General features: G+C 37.2%; 1 protein-coding gene across 3 annotated transcripts in view; it reads left to right on the top strand.

Moving 5' to 3' along the window:
- RASAL2 (RAS protein activator like 2) overlaps positions 1-16,161 on the top strand; it is a 531,908-nt gene that overhangs the window by 36,904 nt on the left and 478,843 nt on the right. The window lies entirely within an intron of this gene.

The following is a 16,161-nucleotide window of genomic DNA, read 5'->3' as shown; positions in this document are numbered from 1 at the left end:
CTGAGATTTAAAGTGATTAAGTAACTTGCCTATGGTGACACCTCTTATGTAGTATATTCAAGTTTTGAACCTGAGTCTTTCTGATTCTGAAGCCATGTCTGTTCCTTCTTTCTTTCTTTTTACTTCCCTTCCCTTCTTTCCTTAGTTGTTCTTTCTTCCCTCTCCTCCCTCCTCACCTCTCCCTTTCTTTTTTCTTTCCTTTTTTCTGTTCTCTTTTTTTTGTTTTATTTTTGTTTTTTGTCCATAAATAAAGTTTTATTGGAACATAGCTGCATGCGTTCATGTGTGTATTGTCTGTGGCTGCTTTTGCAAGATAAGGGAAGAGTTGAGTAATCGTGACAGAAACCGTATGGCCCCCAAAGCCTAAAATATTACTGTCTTGCCCTTTGTAGATGACGTTTGCTGACTATTGTTTTAAGTCAGTTATTGAAGTTTAGCAATTGTTTTTCCAACTGTTGACATTTGTAAAAATGACATCTCCTGGGCTTCCTTGATTTCTTTTATCAGTAACTTGGTTGGTAGCTAGCCCATGCCACATTGTTTGTACCCAGCATGGACCTCCCATCCTTTGTGAAGAAGGCTTCAGTTCAGAAATTGTCAATTTCTGTGTTCTCTCTCTTTTTTTTTAAATTCAATTTTATTGAGATATATTCACATACCATGCAGTCATACAGAGCGTACAATCAATTGTTCACAGTACCATTATGTAGTTGTGCATTGATCACCAAAATTAATTTTTGAACGTTTTCTTTACCACACACACAAAAATAATAAGAATAAAAATTAAAGTGAAAAAGAGCAATTAAAGTAAAAAAGAACACTGGGTGCCTTTTTTTTTTTTCGCCCCTGTTTTTCTACTCATCCATCCATATACTGGACAAAGGGGAATGTGATCCACATGGCTTTTCCAATCACATTGTCACCCTTCATAAGCTACATTGTTATACACTCACCTTCAAGATTCAAGGGTTCTGGGTTGTAGTTTGATAGTTTCAGGTATTTACTGCTAGCTATTCCGATTCATTAGAACCTAAAAAGGGTTGTCTATATTGTGTGTAAGAGTGCCCACCAGAGCGACCTCTCGGCTCCTTTTGGACTCTCTCAGCCAATGAAACTCATTTCATTTCATTTCAAATCCCCCTTTTGGTCAAGAAGGTGTTCTCCATCTCAGGATGCCCGGGCTAGATTCCTCCCTGGGAGTCATATTCCATGTTGCCAGGGAGATTTACACCCCTGGGTGTCAGAACCCAAGAAGGGGGGAGGCAGTGATGTCACCTGCCAAGTTGGCTTAGCTAGAGAGAGAGGGCCACATCTGAGCAACAGGCATTCAGGATGAGACACTTAGGCACAATTATAAGCAGGCCTAGCCTCTCTTTTGCAGCCAGTCTTTCCAAGGGCAAGTCCCGTGATAGAGGGCTCAGCCCATCTCTTTTCTCTTTTGTACCCTTTCCTTCCATTTTTATCCTTAAAAAAATAATCTTTTATTACTATAGAAGCAGTCCAGATGCACTGTTGAAAATTATATAATATGGATAAGTTAAAAAAAAAAATTGAATTCCCACCATTTAAAGTTTACCACTCTGAACACTTAGTGTTAGCCTCATTTATTTTTTCTGGCTGGGCTGAATAACCCCCTTTACAGATGGTTTATCCAAAGCAGTATTCAGTGTTGGATCACGTATTGAATCTACTTGTTATGTCCCTTAAATCTCTTCTAATCTAGTACTAATCTTATATTTCTCTTGTTCTTTTAATGATACTGTTTTGTTGAAGAGACCAGGCTTCTGGATTTGTCTGGTTCCTTCTTCATGGTGGAGACTCATTCTATCCCTTGTATTTCCTGAATATATTATACATATCTAAGCCTCATCTTGCAGCATATTAGAATACATCCAGTATCTGCTTAATTCACAGTTAGTGATGCCAAGATTGCCTCTGGATTAGAGCAGCAACATTTGATCATATACATTTCACTCCTTATAACTAGGTAGTAATCTTTGTGGTGTTACTTTGTGACATTACAAATGCCCAGGTATCCATCTGCTATCCACCTAATTGTTTTAACACCAAATTGATTATCTTTGTTGAAATCAGTAATTTCAGAAGGATTTGTGAAATGGTGTTTTTCTAGTTCTGTCATTCAGTCTGTACTTATTTACCAACTTATGGGTTCCCAGCATGGACTGACTATGAATAGGGAAGCTTGAACAACACTAGAGTCGATCTTGGTAAAATATGTCAGTGAGACTATACTAAATTGAGCTGGAATAGAACTAAATTCCTAAATAACAGTTCTAGAGCATAAAGTCATTGGCAAGAGTCAAATGAGAAGAAATTTACATATTAGCTCCTAAAGCTGATTAAGCTAGATTTTCTGTCGCCTTTATATTTTCCCCAAATTTTCTATGTGAATGATAAAGTTAAAATTAAGGTTAAATATTCAGATTATTGTAGGCATAGATAAACGTCTGCATTTGAGTGCACAGGGACTCTAGAATCTGATGATCTTTTGGTTACTGTATTAGTCATTGTTCTTTAGGGAAACAGAACCGACAGGCTATATATAAAAATAATGTAAATATTATGAGATTTATTATAGCAGTTTGCTTACATGACTGTGGGGATGGGAAGTCCAAATTCCTTACTGCAGGCTGCAAGCTGGGAACTCTAAGGAAGGTTTTCCATGAATTCCCCAGGAGAAGCTGGCTGGCTGAAGTAGAGATGGAAATTCTCCCTTCTGACTGCTGAAATCATCATTAAGCCTTCAACCAATTGAATGAGACTTCTCTCATTCTTGAAGGCAATCTCTTTAGTCCATTTTAGAAGTAATCTGTTGTAAATGCAATCAATTTGCTGATGATTTAAATCCATGAAAAATCCCAATAGTAACAATCAGGCCGGTGCTTGCTTGACCAAACAACTGGACAAGCATAATTTAGCCAAGTTGACACTTGAACTTAGCCATCATAGTCACCTTTATAAAAAGGGGAGCATAATAATTGATAACCATTTTAAAGCCATGAGCTAATTTTCAAGTTCCCTGAAACTGTCAGATGAATGATATCATAAATGCTTGTAAATTGGCTGTCATAATGGTGGTTCTTTATGCTTCATATTGCTGTCCTCAAATATAAAAGTTTTTACACAATAACATGTATTGTAAATACTACTTCAGAATAGATTTATAAATTAGAATTGAATTGTATAATGCATGCTCTCTCTTTAATGCATCATAGACATCATTATGTTGGTTTCTTTTCAAAAGAGAGTGGTGGGAAGATGTCTACTAACTGTATAACCTTGAGCAAGCTATTTAATTTCTTTGTTGCTCAGTTTCCTCATGTCTAAAATGGGATGATAATACCCTATTTTATTTGATTCTGAGCTGCAGACGTTTTTTTTTTTTCATATTTTATGTTTTCTGAAATCAGAACACATTTTTATGATTGATATGTCTTACTGTCAAGTCACATGATAATGGGGATGAAGTTATATGAAAATCTACTTCTGGTAAAATGAAAGCACCTGGCCCACCTCATAGATTTGATAATAGTGTATATTTCAAAGGGTTCTTGCAAGGATCAAATTAGTTATATATATGTATATATATATAACCTCTACCTAGTAAATGCTACATAAGTGTTCAGCTGTTATTAATATTTACTAGAAATATATAATGGTGGTTAGCTGATTTATTTATAATTTTAAGACTTGTAATACCTTTTCTGTGTGCAATACAAAACATTTTCCACTGGGCATTTTAAAAACAAGACTATATTCCTTAATATTATGGATATAAAATTGTAAAGGAGAGAAGATTAGTGAGTAGAGGTAGAGGTAAATGAGGATAGTAGAAGTGTTAATAACAAGCAGAAGACTGTATGATCTGCACTTAATAAATGAAATATATTTGTGCTAAATTTGTTTCTGATACTGATATTGAGAGTGTATTTTAAGAAAATATCTAGTGGACCCTGACTTTTTGGATAATTGTCAATCTGGTGGTACAAATTTTCCATTCAGATTTCTTTCTTTTTCTGATGGGAGCAAGGGAACTTTTTTCTTTGGGAACCGTATTTGTGAAAAATTGAGTACTTTAATTTTTGTTCTAATTGTGATCTTCAGATGATCCAGCCTAAATCTAATACATTGGTATTATAATTGGTCATATGATCTGAGTATTTTTGTCACTTTTCTTTTTCTTTCTTTCTTCTTCTTCTGTTTTTTTTACTTGCCTCTTTCCTGGGATATATACTGCTTCTGACTTAAAAATAGAAAATTCAAGAGTGGTAACAGAGCTTTTGAATGTTTTCAGGTAACACCTTGCCATTATTTCATCCTTCTTTCTGATTCTGAAAGCTGATTGAAAGTTTAAAATTCAAGTAACTGGAGCCTCTCTTTAGAGTAAAGCAGTATTTCAGAAGTGTTTTGTTTTTAATTGCCTCTCCAAGGAGCCTGTTCTAGACATTTTTTTTCTCTAATCTCCTCTCATCCCTGCCATGAAACTTTTTTAATAAACTTTTTTTATTGTGAAATATAACATATATACAGAAAAGTGATAACTTTCAAATTATGGTTTAGCATGTAGTTACAGAGCAAATTTCAAAGTATAGTATGTCTGCAATTTCAATTATTTCCTTCTAGCTGTTCTATACCCTAGAGACTAAAAAGAAATATCTATATAATGAATAAGTAGCCATAATCCTTTGTTAAATCCTCTCTTGTCTGTTGATACTCCTTCCTCTCGTTTGATCACTGACTCAGTCTTCAGGAATATCGAGGCAGTGACCACTCTAACTTGTTAATATTGAAAAGGAGTGTTGACATTATGGGGAAGGGGCATGCAGCTGGTTTATCTTCTTAATGAGACTAGTGCCTCTGGGTGTTGGGACTTACTTGGCATAGGAACAATCTGGAGGTTTTAAGTTTCTGAAAAATAAACTTAGTGAGTGAAACTTTTATAGTCTCAGGTAGATGCCTGAGAATTCTTTAGAGTTTTCAGGAATACTGTTGGTTGAGACTTGCCATACTGTGGCAATTTGCAATATCTAGCTGAAGTTTGCATAAGAGAAACCCCCAGAACAGCCTATTTGACTCTTTTATGAAATCTCTTAGCCACTAAAACCTTTTTTGTTACTTTTCTTTTCCTCCTTTGGTCAAGATTCTCAATCCCATGATGCCAAGGCCAGGCTCATCCCTGGGAGTCATGTCCCACATTGCCAGGGAAACTCACACCCCTGGGAGTCATGTCCCATGAAGGGGGAAGGGTAATGAATTTATTTGCAGAGTTGGGTTTAGAGAGAGAGAAGCCACATCTGAGCAACAAAAGAGGTTCTCTGGAAGTGATTCTTAGGCATAATTATAGGTAGCTTAGCTTCTCCTTTACAGAAGTAAGTTTCATAAGATCAAGCCTCAAGATTGAGGGCTTGATTATTTAAGTACGGGTCCCTAATTTCACATAGCATATATTCTATCCAAAGTAAGCAATAAGTGTCTCACAATATCCTCACTTAGTTGTGTAATCATCATCATTCCCAATTTTAAACAAATTATCATAACCCAAAATACCCTTTAACTCTTATCCTCCCACCCCAATTACTTACCCCTAGTATTTGTGTGATACTACTAAGGTATTCCTATTAAATATAGTCCATAGGATGCAACAGTTAGTTTTTCCCATATATCACTATGTTGTTAACTCTTTGTACAAGTGCCATACCTTTGAAGTAGATCATGCAAGAACTTATTTATATTTGTAGTGCTAATCTGTGAGATATATGACTTGAAACAACCCCTTTCAATCATGTTTGCGTTCAGTATCATTAGCAAACTCATCACCACTGTCCATTCCCATACCTTTAAGTTCAACCTCATTAACAAGTCTGTACGTATTAGGTAAACAACCCCCTTCTCTAGATTCTGTTTATCTCTAGGTTCCCTATATTCTACATTTTAAGACTCTGATTTTACATTATCTAGGGGTTTCATATTAGTGAAATCATACAACATCTTTCCTTTTATGTCTAACTTATTTAACTCAGAATTATGTCCTCAAGGATCATCCATGTTGTCACATTTTTCAGGACCTCATTCCTTCTTAATGCAGCATAGTGTTCCATTGTATGTATATACCGCATTTTGTTTATCTGCTTGTCTGTTGAAGGACACTCAGATTATTTCTGTTTTTTGGCAACTGTGAGTAATGCCACTATGAATATTGATGTGCAAATGTCTGTTTGTGTCACTGCTTTCAGATCTTCTGAGATATACCAATAGTGGAATTGCCAGGTCATAGGGCAACTTGATATTTAGTTTTCTGAGGAGCCACCAAATTGTCTTCCACAGCAGCTGTACCATATACATTCCCATCAGCAGTTGATAAGTGTTCCAATTTCTCCTCATCATCTCCAGCATTTGTAGTTTCCAGTTTGTTTAATTACAGCCATCCTTATAGGTGTGAGATGATATCTCATGGTGGTTTTGATTTGCATTACCCTAATAGCTAATGAAGATGAACATTTTTTTCATGTGCTTTTTAGCCATTTGTATTTCTTCTTCAAAAAAATGTCTGTTGATATATTTTGCCCATTTTATAATTGGGTTGTTTGTACTTTTGTCGTTGAGTTGAGGATTTCTTTATATATACTGGATAGCAATCCCTAATCAGATATATGGTTTCTAAATATTTTCTCCCATTGAGTTGGCTGCCTTTTCAGCTTTTTGACAAAGTCCTTCGAGGCACAGAAGCATTTGATTTTGAGACGTTCCATTTATCTGTTTTTTTCTTCCATTGCTTGCACTTTGGGTGTAAGGTCTGTATCAGTTAGGGTTCTCTAAGGAAACAGAACCAGCAGGAGATATCTGTAAATATGAGATTTTATAAAGTGTCTCACACAACTGTGGGGATGCCTGAGTCCAGATTCCCTAGGGCAGGATGCACAAGTCCAAATTCCATAGGACAGGCAGTGAGCTGGCAGCTCCAATGAAGGTCTTTGATGAGCTCCGCAGGAGAGGCTGGCTGGCTGAAGAATTCAGGGTTCTCTCTCTTCTCTCTTAAAAGTCCTCAACTGATTGGATTAAATCCAGCTGGTTGAATTCTCTCATTGCCGAAGAGCCTCCCTTCTTGTTGTAATCAGCCACAGATGCAATCAACTGACTGATGTTTTAAGAAACCAGCCTTCTGGTTTATTAACCAGATTCAAATGTCCTTGCAGTAATAGTTAGGTCAGTGCTTGCTAGGTCAGAATACTGGGCACCATCACATGGCTAAGTTGACACATGAACCTAATCATCACAAGGTCTCGGAAGCTACCTCCTATTACTAGGCCTTGAAGATGTTTCCCTAAATTATCTTCTAGGATTTTTTGGTATTGGCTCTTATATTTAGGTCTTTGATCCACATTAAGTTAATTTTTGTATAGGATGTGAAGTAGGGGTCCTTTTTCATTCTTTTGACTATGGATATTCTGTTCTTCCAGCCTTATTTGTTGAAGAGACTGTTCTGTCCCAGTTCAGTAGATTTGGGGGCCTTGTCAAAAATCAATTGACCATAGATCTGGGGGTCTATTTCTGAACTCTCAATTTGATTCCATTGATCAATATGTCTGTCTTTGTGCCAGTACCATGCTGTTTGACCACTGTGGCTTTATAGTAGGCTTTAATTTCACAAACTGTAAGTCCTGCCATTTAATTCTTTTTTAGGATGTTTTTCGCAATTTGAAGCCCCTTTCCCTTCCAAATAAATTTGATGACTAGCTTTTCCACGTCTGCAAAGCAAGTTCTTAGAATTTTTATTGGTTTTGCATTGAATCTGTATATCAATTTCAGTAGAGTTTACGTCTCAATGATATTTAGCCTCCCTGTGCATGATCACGGAATATCTTTCCACCTATTTCAGTCGTCTTTGATTTCTTTTAGCAAAATTTTGCAGCTTTCTGTGTAGAGGTCCTTTATGTCCTTGGTTAAGTTTATTCCTAAATACTTGATTCTTTTAGTTGCTCTTGTGAATGGAATTTTTTTTCTTGATGGCCTCTTTAGTTAGGTCATTACTAGTGTATAGAAACATTACTGATTTTTGTGCATTAATCTTGTATCCTACCACTGTGCTGAATTTATTAGTTCAAGTAGCTTTTTCCTTGATTTCTCAGGATTTTCCAAATGTAGGATCATATCACCTGCAAATAATGGAAGTTTTACTTCTTCCTTTTCAATTTGGATGCTTTTTATTTTTGTTTCTTGCTTAACTGCCCTGGCTAGAACTTCTAGCATAATGTTGAATAATAGTGGTGACAGTGGTATCTTGTTCCCTGTCTTAGGGGGAAGGCTTTCAATCTCTCACTGTTGAGTACTGTGCTGGTTGTGGGTTTTTCATCATGCCCTTTATCATATTGAGGAAGTTTCCTCCGATTCCTACCTTTTGAAGAGTTTTTATCAGAAAAGGATGCTGTATTTTGTCAAATGCTTTTCTAGTGTCTTCTATTTCTTCTCAAGTCATTATAGTTTATTCATGTGTTTCCAGGAAATTGTCTGTTTCCTCTAAGTTGTCTAATTTGTTGGCATACAGTTGTTCATAGCATCCTCTTAGGATTTTTAAAATTTCTTTGGGATCCATAATAATGACCCCCCTCTTATTTCTGATTTCATTTATTTGGATCTTCTGGTTTTTTTTTACTTTGTCAGTCTAGCTAAGGGTTTGTCAGTTTTGTTGATCTCCTCAAAGAACTAACTTTTGTTTTGATTGATGCTCTCTAATTTGGAGTTCCATTATATTGGATTGGAAACTAGTGTTCTCTACCATGATGAGGGAAATAGTTTTTGTTCTTACTGAGATAATTCTATAAATTTTGTTGACTGTTGCAAATTTTCAGTAAATTGATTTTAATTAGTCATCTATTAACGGAAAAAAACAGAGATGGACTTAAATTCAGAGGGCTTTAAAAGGTACTTTTTGACACTAAGACAGATTATACTTTAATTTTGTACTGTAGAGAGGAATAATCTTTAGTTTTACCCCTCAAAGTCTACTCAAGCTCCTGGAGTCCTGAGGAAGTTCTGACATTATCCCCTGCAAGCCTTATGTAATGCTTACCATTTCTAGTCCTATGTATTCTTTTTTTCCAGATTTTCAAAAAAAAAATTAGAGAAAATTTGGGATATTTAAATCATTCCATAAAGATGCTCAAAAGATATATGTAGGAGCCATTTTTGTACATAATCATGTTGTTTTCAAAGCTGTTGCAAGTTTTATTGCTGAGATACTTGGAAAGCGTGTTCCTGTTTCATTCTATTATTATTAGATGATTGAGCTGGAAATGTTTTTGCAGCTTTTATAATAGTGACTTATTGGCTGGGTATGTGTGCCTGCTGCTGTCTTTGGCATTCAGATAATGAATTAACTTGTAGATAGCCATGGGAAGGGAATGTTATGAATGAACTTTGCCTATGCTTTTTGGGTAGCAAATTATATTTGCTGCAAGGTTGCTGTGCCATACTTTTATTTTTTCAACTATTATAAAGCTATTAATTTTCACAGTGATAGTTGGCAGTAACCTTTCCCACACTGATCTAGTCTCGGCATGGTATATGTCATGCTAACCTGTGGATGGAGATTCTGTATGAAGGTTTGGTTTGAATGCCAAAGTTTCTGAATAACATAAAATGTTTCCTTTTAGCTCTAGCTTTTGGATATTTCCAGTTGTCTTAAGATTGGTTCATTTATTTCACAACTTAGACAATTTATGAATTCATAAATTACAACTGTAATTAAGTCTTCCTTTAAATTGGTTAGACCAGTGTTGCAGTTTGCTAATGCTGCTGTTATGTTATGTTATGTAGTGTTACCAGAAATGGATTGGCTTTTATAAAGGGGGTTTATTGGGTTACACAGTTACAGTCTTAAGGCCATAAAGTGTCCAACAATAGGGTGCCTTCATTAAAGGATGGTCGATGACACCTAAAAACCTCTGTTAGCTGGGAAAGCATGTGGCTGGCATCTGCTGATGCTGGGTTGTGCTCCATCTCTTCTCTCCGCTCCTGTGCGTTCTTCAAAATGTTGCTCTTGGAGTGTGTGCCAGTTTGAATGTATTATGTCCCCCAAATGCCATTATCTTTGATGTCATCTTGTGTGGGCAGACCTATCAGTGTTAATTAGATTGTAATTCTTTGAGTGTTTCCATGAGATGTGTCCCACCCAACTGTGGGTGGTGACTCTGATTGGATAATTACCATAGAGGTGTTGGCCTGCCCATTGAGTGGGTCTGAATTAAATTAATGGTGCACTATATAAGATCAGACAGAAGGAGCCAGCTTGCTACAGCCAAGAGGGACAGTTTGAAGAAAGCACAGGAGCTGCAGATGAGAGACAGTTTGAAGACGGCTGTTGAAAGCAGACTCTTGCTCCGGAGAAGCTGAGAGAGGACAGATATCCCAAGTGCAACTAACAGTGACATTTTTGAGGAACTGCTGCCTAGAGAGGAACGTCCTGGGAGAAAGCCATTTTGAAACCAGAACTTTGGAGCAGATGCCAGCCACGTGCCTTCCCAGCTAACAGAGGTTTTCTGGACACCATTGGCCATCCTCTAGTGAGGGTACCTGATTATTGATGTGTTACCTTGGACACTTTATGGCCTTAAGACAGTGACTGTGTAACCAAATAAACCCCCTTTTATAAAAGCCAATCCATTTCTGGTGTTATGCATTCTGGCAGCATTAGCAAACTATAACATATTTTGGTACCAGAAAAGTGGGGTGCTTTTGCTGCTGAGTTTGCAAATACCAAACATGTTGAAACAGCTTTTTAAATGGATAATAGGGAGTTTCTGGAAGAATTGTGAGGAGCTTGATAGAAAAGGCCTAAATTGCTTTGAAGAGACTGTTTGTGGAAATATGGACTCTAAAGATACTTCTGATGAGGACTTGAGCAGAAATGATGAATGTGTTGTTGTGAACTGGTGGAAAGGTGATCCTTGTTTTAAAATGGTGGAGAATTTGGCAAAATTGAGCCCTGGTGTCAGACGGAAAGAAGAATTTGAAAGCGACCACCTGGAATACTTAGCTGAGGAGATCTCCAGACTACGTGTGAGGATGTACTTTGGCTTCTCCTTGCAGCTTATAGTAAAATGCGAGCAGAGAGAGAGAAACTTAGAACTGAACTCTTGAGTTCAAAGAAACCAGAAGCTGAAAATTATGGGCTTCCAGGGGGTGGAATCCCAGAAGCTACAGTCCAACATGAGGCAAACATGGAACCCGACTGCCATTTCAGTACAAGCCAAGATTGGAGATGGAGTTATACAGAAAGGATTTGTGGAAAGTCCTGTTGTTTGATGGCTTTGACCCCTGTGTGCTTCATGCGAAGCCAACAGAATTTTTGCGAGATCTTTATAGACAGAGCCATTGCCAGTCTGGACTGGAGGAGACAGACAAGGAACAAATTGAAGGAAAAATTTCTTCAGAGACAGAGCCATGGAGGTTGAGGTCTGGTGTCAAGAGGTCTCGGGCTGGGAGAGCGGAGCGGCCCACATGCATGGAAAGGGTGAGTTTGCCCTGGAGGTTGAGGGCGGACCTTCTGCCTCAATGCTCAGCAAATGTTCCACAACCCCAAGCCCCAGGGAGGGTGGAGCACATTCCCAGGGAATTGGGGAGAGCCTGGCTGCCACCACACTGTTCTGAAGGGGTTGAGCGTGTGTCCCGGAGATGGAAGGGAATCCGGGTGCTGCCCCGATGTTTGATGAGGGTGGGGCTGAGCAGGTGGTCTCCCCAATGTGTAAATATGTTGGAGCACTCACCCAAGGGTTTGGAGAGGAAAGGGCTGCCCAAAAGGCCCTTAGGAAGGGTTAGACTCCTGCTCTCTCAAGCCCCAAGGATGCATCATTGTTTTGTTAATGACTCTCAAACTTTGAAATCTAATAGAGTTTGTCCTGTGGGTTTTAGGAACTGTTTTGGTCCTGTGAACCCTGTTTTCCTTTCAGGTTTTCCTTATGGCAATGGGAATGTTTATCCTATGAATGTCCTTCCTTTATATATTGGAAGCACATAAGTTGTTCTACGTTCACAGATCCACAGCTAAAGGAAAATTATGCCTTAGGACTGACCATGCCTGTAATTGATTTTGATGGGATCTTGTACTTAACTATTGTTACTGAAATGATTTAAGTTTCTGTGATATTGTGATGGGATGAATGTATTTTGTATTTGGAAAGAATATGTTTTTCTGGGGTCCAGGGGGCGGAATGTGCTGGTTTGAATATATTATGTCCTCCAGAAAAAGCCATAATCTTTGATGCAGTCTTGTGGGGCAGATGTTTTGGTGCTGATTAGATTTGCATGGAAATGCGCCCCACCCAAGTGTAGGTGATAACTCTGATTAGATATTTCCATGGAGGCGTGGCCCCACCCATTCAGGGTGGGCCTTGATCAGTGGAGCCATATAAATGAGCTGACAGGCAGAGGGAACTCAGTGCAGCTGAGAGTGACATTTTGAAGAGGAGCCACAGCCAGTAGGGACACTCTGAAGAATGCCCAGGAGCTGAGAGAGGAGCTGTGGATGAGAGACAGTTTGGAGATGGCTGTTGATAGCAGACTCGTGCTCCGGAGAAGCTGAGAGAGGACAAATACCCCAAGTGCAACTAACAGTGACATTTTTGAGGAACTGCTGCCTAGAGAGGAACGTCCTGGAAGAAAGCCATTTTGAAACCAGAACTTTGGAGCAGATGCCAGCCACGTGCCTTCCCAGCTAACAGAGGTTTTCCGGACGCCACTGGCCATCTTCCTGTGAAGGTACCTGATTGCTGATGTTGTTACCTTGGACACTTTGTGGCCTTAAGACTGGAACTGTGTAACCAAATAAACCCCCTTTTACAAAAGCCAATCCAACTCTGATATTTTGCATTCTGACAGCATTAGCAAACTAGAACAGGGCGTTTGTCTTATCTTAGCTTCTCTGGAGCAAAAGTCTGCTTTCAAAGGCTGCAGCTCTCTCCAAAATGTCATTCTCATTTGCTTTCTGGTCCTTCTTTCTGTGAATTCCTTTATATGACTCTAGTGATCCAGTTGACACCCACCCTGAATGGACAGGGTAACACCTCCACGGAAATTATCCAGTCATACATTTCACTCACAGTTGATTGAGTCACATCTCCATGGAAACACTCAATCAAAGAATTCCAATCTAGTCGACACTAGTATGTCTGCTCCACAAGATTGCATTAAAGAATATGGCTTTTTCTGGGGAACATAATATATACAAACCAGCACAACCAACATAGATGCTTATGGTAAATAACTCAAATCATTTTATTTCGAATTTTTACATTTGGAAGGTTGGATATTTTAATTGTCTTCATCCTTGCTTCCATTTTCCTCTCGTTATAGTAGGTTACTTTATATGAGTAGTAAAATGAACAAGTGAATAGAAATAAACCAGTAAAATATATATGAGCACACATGCTTCCTTTGGCAAATAAATGGGATTATATAAGGCAAGATATTTTTGCCTAGTAATCTGAGAATGCCTACAGTAATGGAACTAGGTTGTAAACATATATACAACCGGAGAAAGTTCATCTTACTGGACAACTTTATTCCTGAAGTGTGGATTTCATATTCCAGTCCTACCATAAAATGATTGAGTTGTTAGTTTACCAGAAGAATGTATACTGGAGTAATTGGCATTTTTTCAGCTTTTCTATAAATTTTTTTCTTTTCTTATTTTTTTAAAAGAGGTATAAAGCTATGAGTAAGGGATTAGAGTAAACAAGTGATAGAAAAGGATGAGCCTTGGTAAACTGCTTTGACTTTTAATTATCCTTCAAGGCAAGTTTCATATATGTGTCATAAATTGTTTAGAAAAAAGCCATTTAGTTATTGCCTCTTGAGTGGTGAATTTAAATGATCTTACTAAAAGCGTAATCCACTTGCTTAGTGTGGTTAATCTATTTTCATTCTTTTTTGTTTGCTGGATTAGAATTTAGAAATTTGAAGAGTTGTCCATGGCTACTTAAAGTTGCTACGCTACTTGTATGTGACTATAAATGTGTAATTATGCATGTTTATTTATTTAATCTGGAGATTGCCTTTGTAATTTTGCAAACTACTCTTTCTTTTACTATAATTTTCCACTCACCTTCTCTCTATTTGGTCTAGAAAAACAGGACTTTGATGGATTTGCGTTGGCGCGCTCTCTTTCTCTGTCTCTCTTTCCCCTTCCTCCTTCCTCCCTCTTCTTTTTCTTTTTCCCTCCTTTCTTCCCTCCCTCCCTTTTTCCTTCTTTTAAATGTAGATGCTTAAAGTGATTTCACTTTAATCATGGCATAGGGAGGATTATGCCATGAGAATGATCTAAACTAGTGTAAGAAGGTCCTTTGAGCAAGATTATTCTATAACATAGCTATCTCTACACTATTCATTTGTTTGGGTGTTAGTCAGTGATAGAAAAATTAAGAAGCCTTTTAGAAATTCCTATTTTAGGGAGAAAAACACAGGAAGAGTTTATGTTCTTAGATAGTTTTTGAGTACCTGCTATATACAATGGGGATTATACTGGGCCTTTGTAAAAGTTTTAACCTCCTATTTTAAGGAGCATGCCAAAATCTAGTTAAGTAACATATGTCATAAGGCAGTGTTTGTGTTTTTGGTTGTTGTACACATTGTCAATAAAATAAATTATAAAATTGTGGTTTTTGAATTTAATATTTTTTTAATCTCAGTATTTCTGCCAGTGCCTCTTCAACCACTGTCATCTCTCCTGCTTGAAATCCCTTAATGTTCTCTTATTTGCCTTATAATGTATATTATCTTTGTTTTTTTTTCCCATATTGTGCTTTAATCATTAAGTTACTATTTTACAAAACTTTTTGTGTATCAGTTGGAGAGAGATTCCACATCTTCTCTAGTCTGGGTTAGAAGAGAGTAGTCAATTTAAAAAAGATGGTCCTCCTTCTTTGTCTGAAATCAAAACTGTCCTACATTCTACTTAAATATTTTTTTCCCATTGTCTTTCCTTTTACTACCTTCCTAAACAAAAGGCAGATTTGATCAAATAGTTGTAGTTTAAATGATTTTCTGTTGCATTTAAAATAAATTACATTTAACATGCAAATAGGGTTATTCTAGTACTTAATTATCTGTTGTCTGTCCATTGGTTATTCTCCTTCATTAACTAACGGAAGCAATTAGACCAAGAACGGATGTTAAAGGTTTGGAATTAGAAACTGCCACAACCCCCAATATGTAAACACTGTGAATTCTATTAGTGTTGGTTTCTGCTTTTTGATGGTTTCAACTTATAATTTTCCCATTTCAAAGGCACAGTCCTATTTTAGGAGAGTTAGAATTATATTTTATCTCCTTGTCAGGTCATCAGATAAACTTGCTCCTCAAATTTTTCATCTTAAATAAGACTTCTGAGATGTCTTAAAAATTAAAAGTTTTGTTTTGTTGACTAAGACATTACAGCATATGACTTAATTGTTTTGTTTTTTTTTGTAAGCCAAAATAAAAACCATGGTCATTTTCTTCATAAAAGAGAAAATATCACCTGTTGTTGCACTGATGGTGATATTAGGGATAACATTTAAATAGTGTATTATGGAAATGTTGAGTACTTCTAAAACTTGTTGCTTCTATGGGGATTATCAGTAGTTCAAAATTCTGCCACCGCCACCATCATCATCATTTTCTTTAAATTGTAGTTTAAGGCTTCTCATCCCTTTAGTGTGTTAATTTTTCTGAACTTTGGCAGTGGGGGAAAGGGGAAGAGAAAGGGAAGTAAGGTCTGTAAAAATATCTGAGTAGGTGAGGAGAGATACCTTCTTCCCTGAAAATGTTTGTAATCTTTGGAGAAGTAGGTGTGACAGGCACAGCTGGCTTGGAGATATGGTTTCAATATTTAAATATAGATCTCTGTCTGTAGGTGGGGATTCTTCCCATATCATAACTTACAAGGAAGCAACCACGTAGAAAAGGGTTCTCATAGGTCAGTTCTTTTATTTCAAACATAAAAAATACTGAGGCCCATAGAAGATAAATAACTCGACCAAAGCTGGTATAAGATCTTTTACAGTAATGTAAGTCTCTTGATTACATTTCCAGTGTTTTACATTAGTATAAATGAAGTGTTTTGAATGGGCTTAACATTTTAAGACCTATAGCTTTCTGTGTTTTATT

Source organism: Choloepus didactylus, chromosome 2 (genome assembly GCF_015220235.1).
Source record: "Choloepus didactylus isolate mChoDid1 chromosome 2, mChoDid1.pri, whole genome shotgun sequence".
Taxonomy (NCBI): Eukaryota; Metazoa; Chordata; class Mammalia; order Pilosa; family Megalonychidae; genus Choloepus; species Choloepus didactylus.
This window is presented reverse-complemented; position numbering and strand designations above follow the sequence as displayed.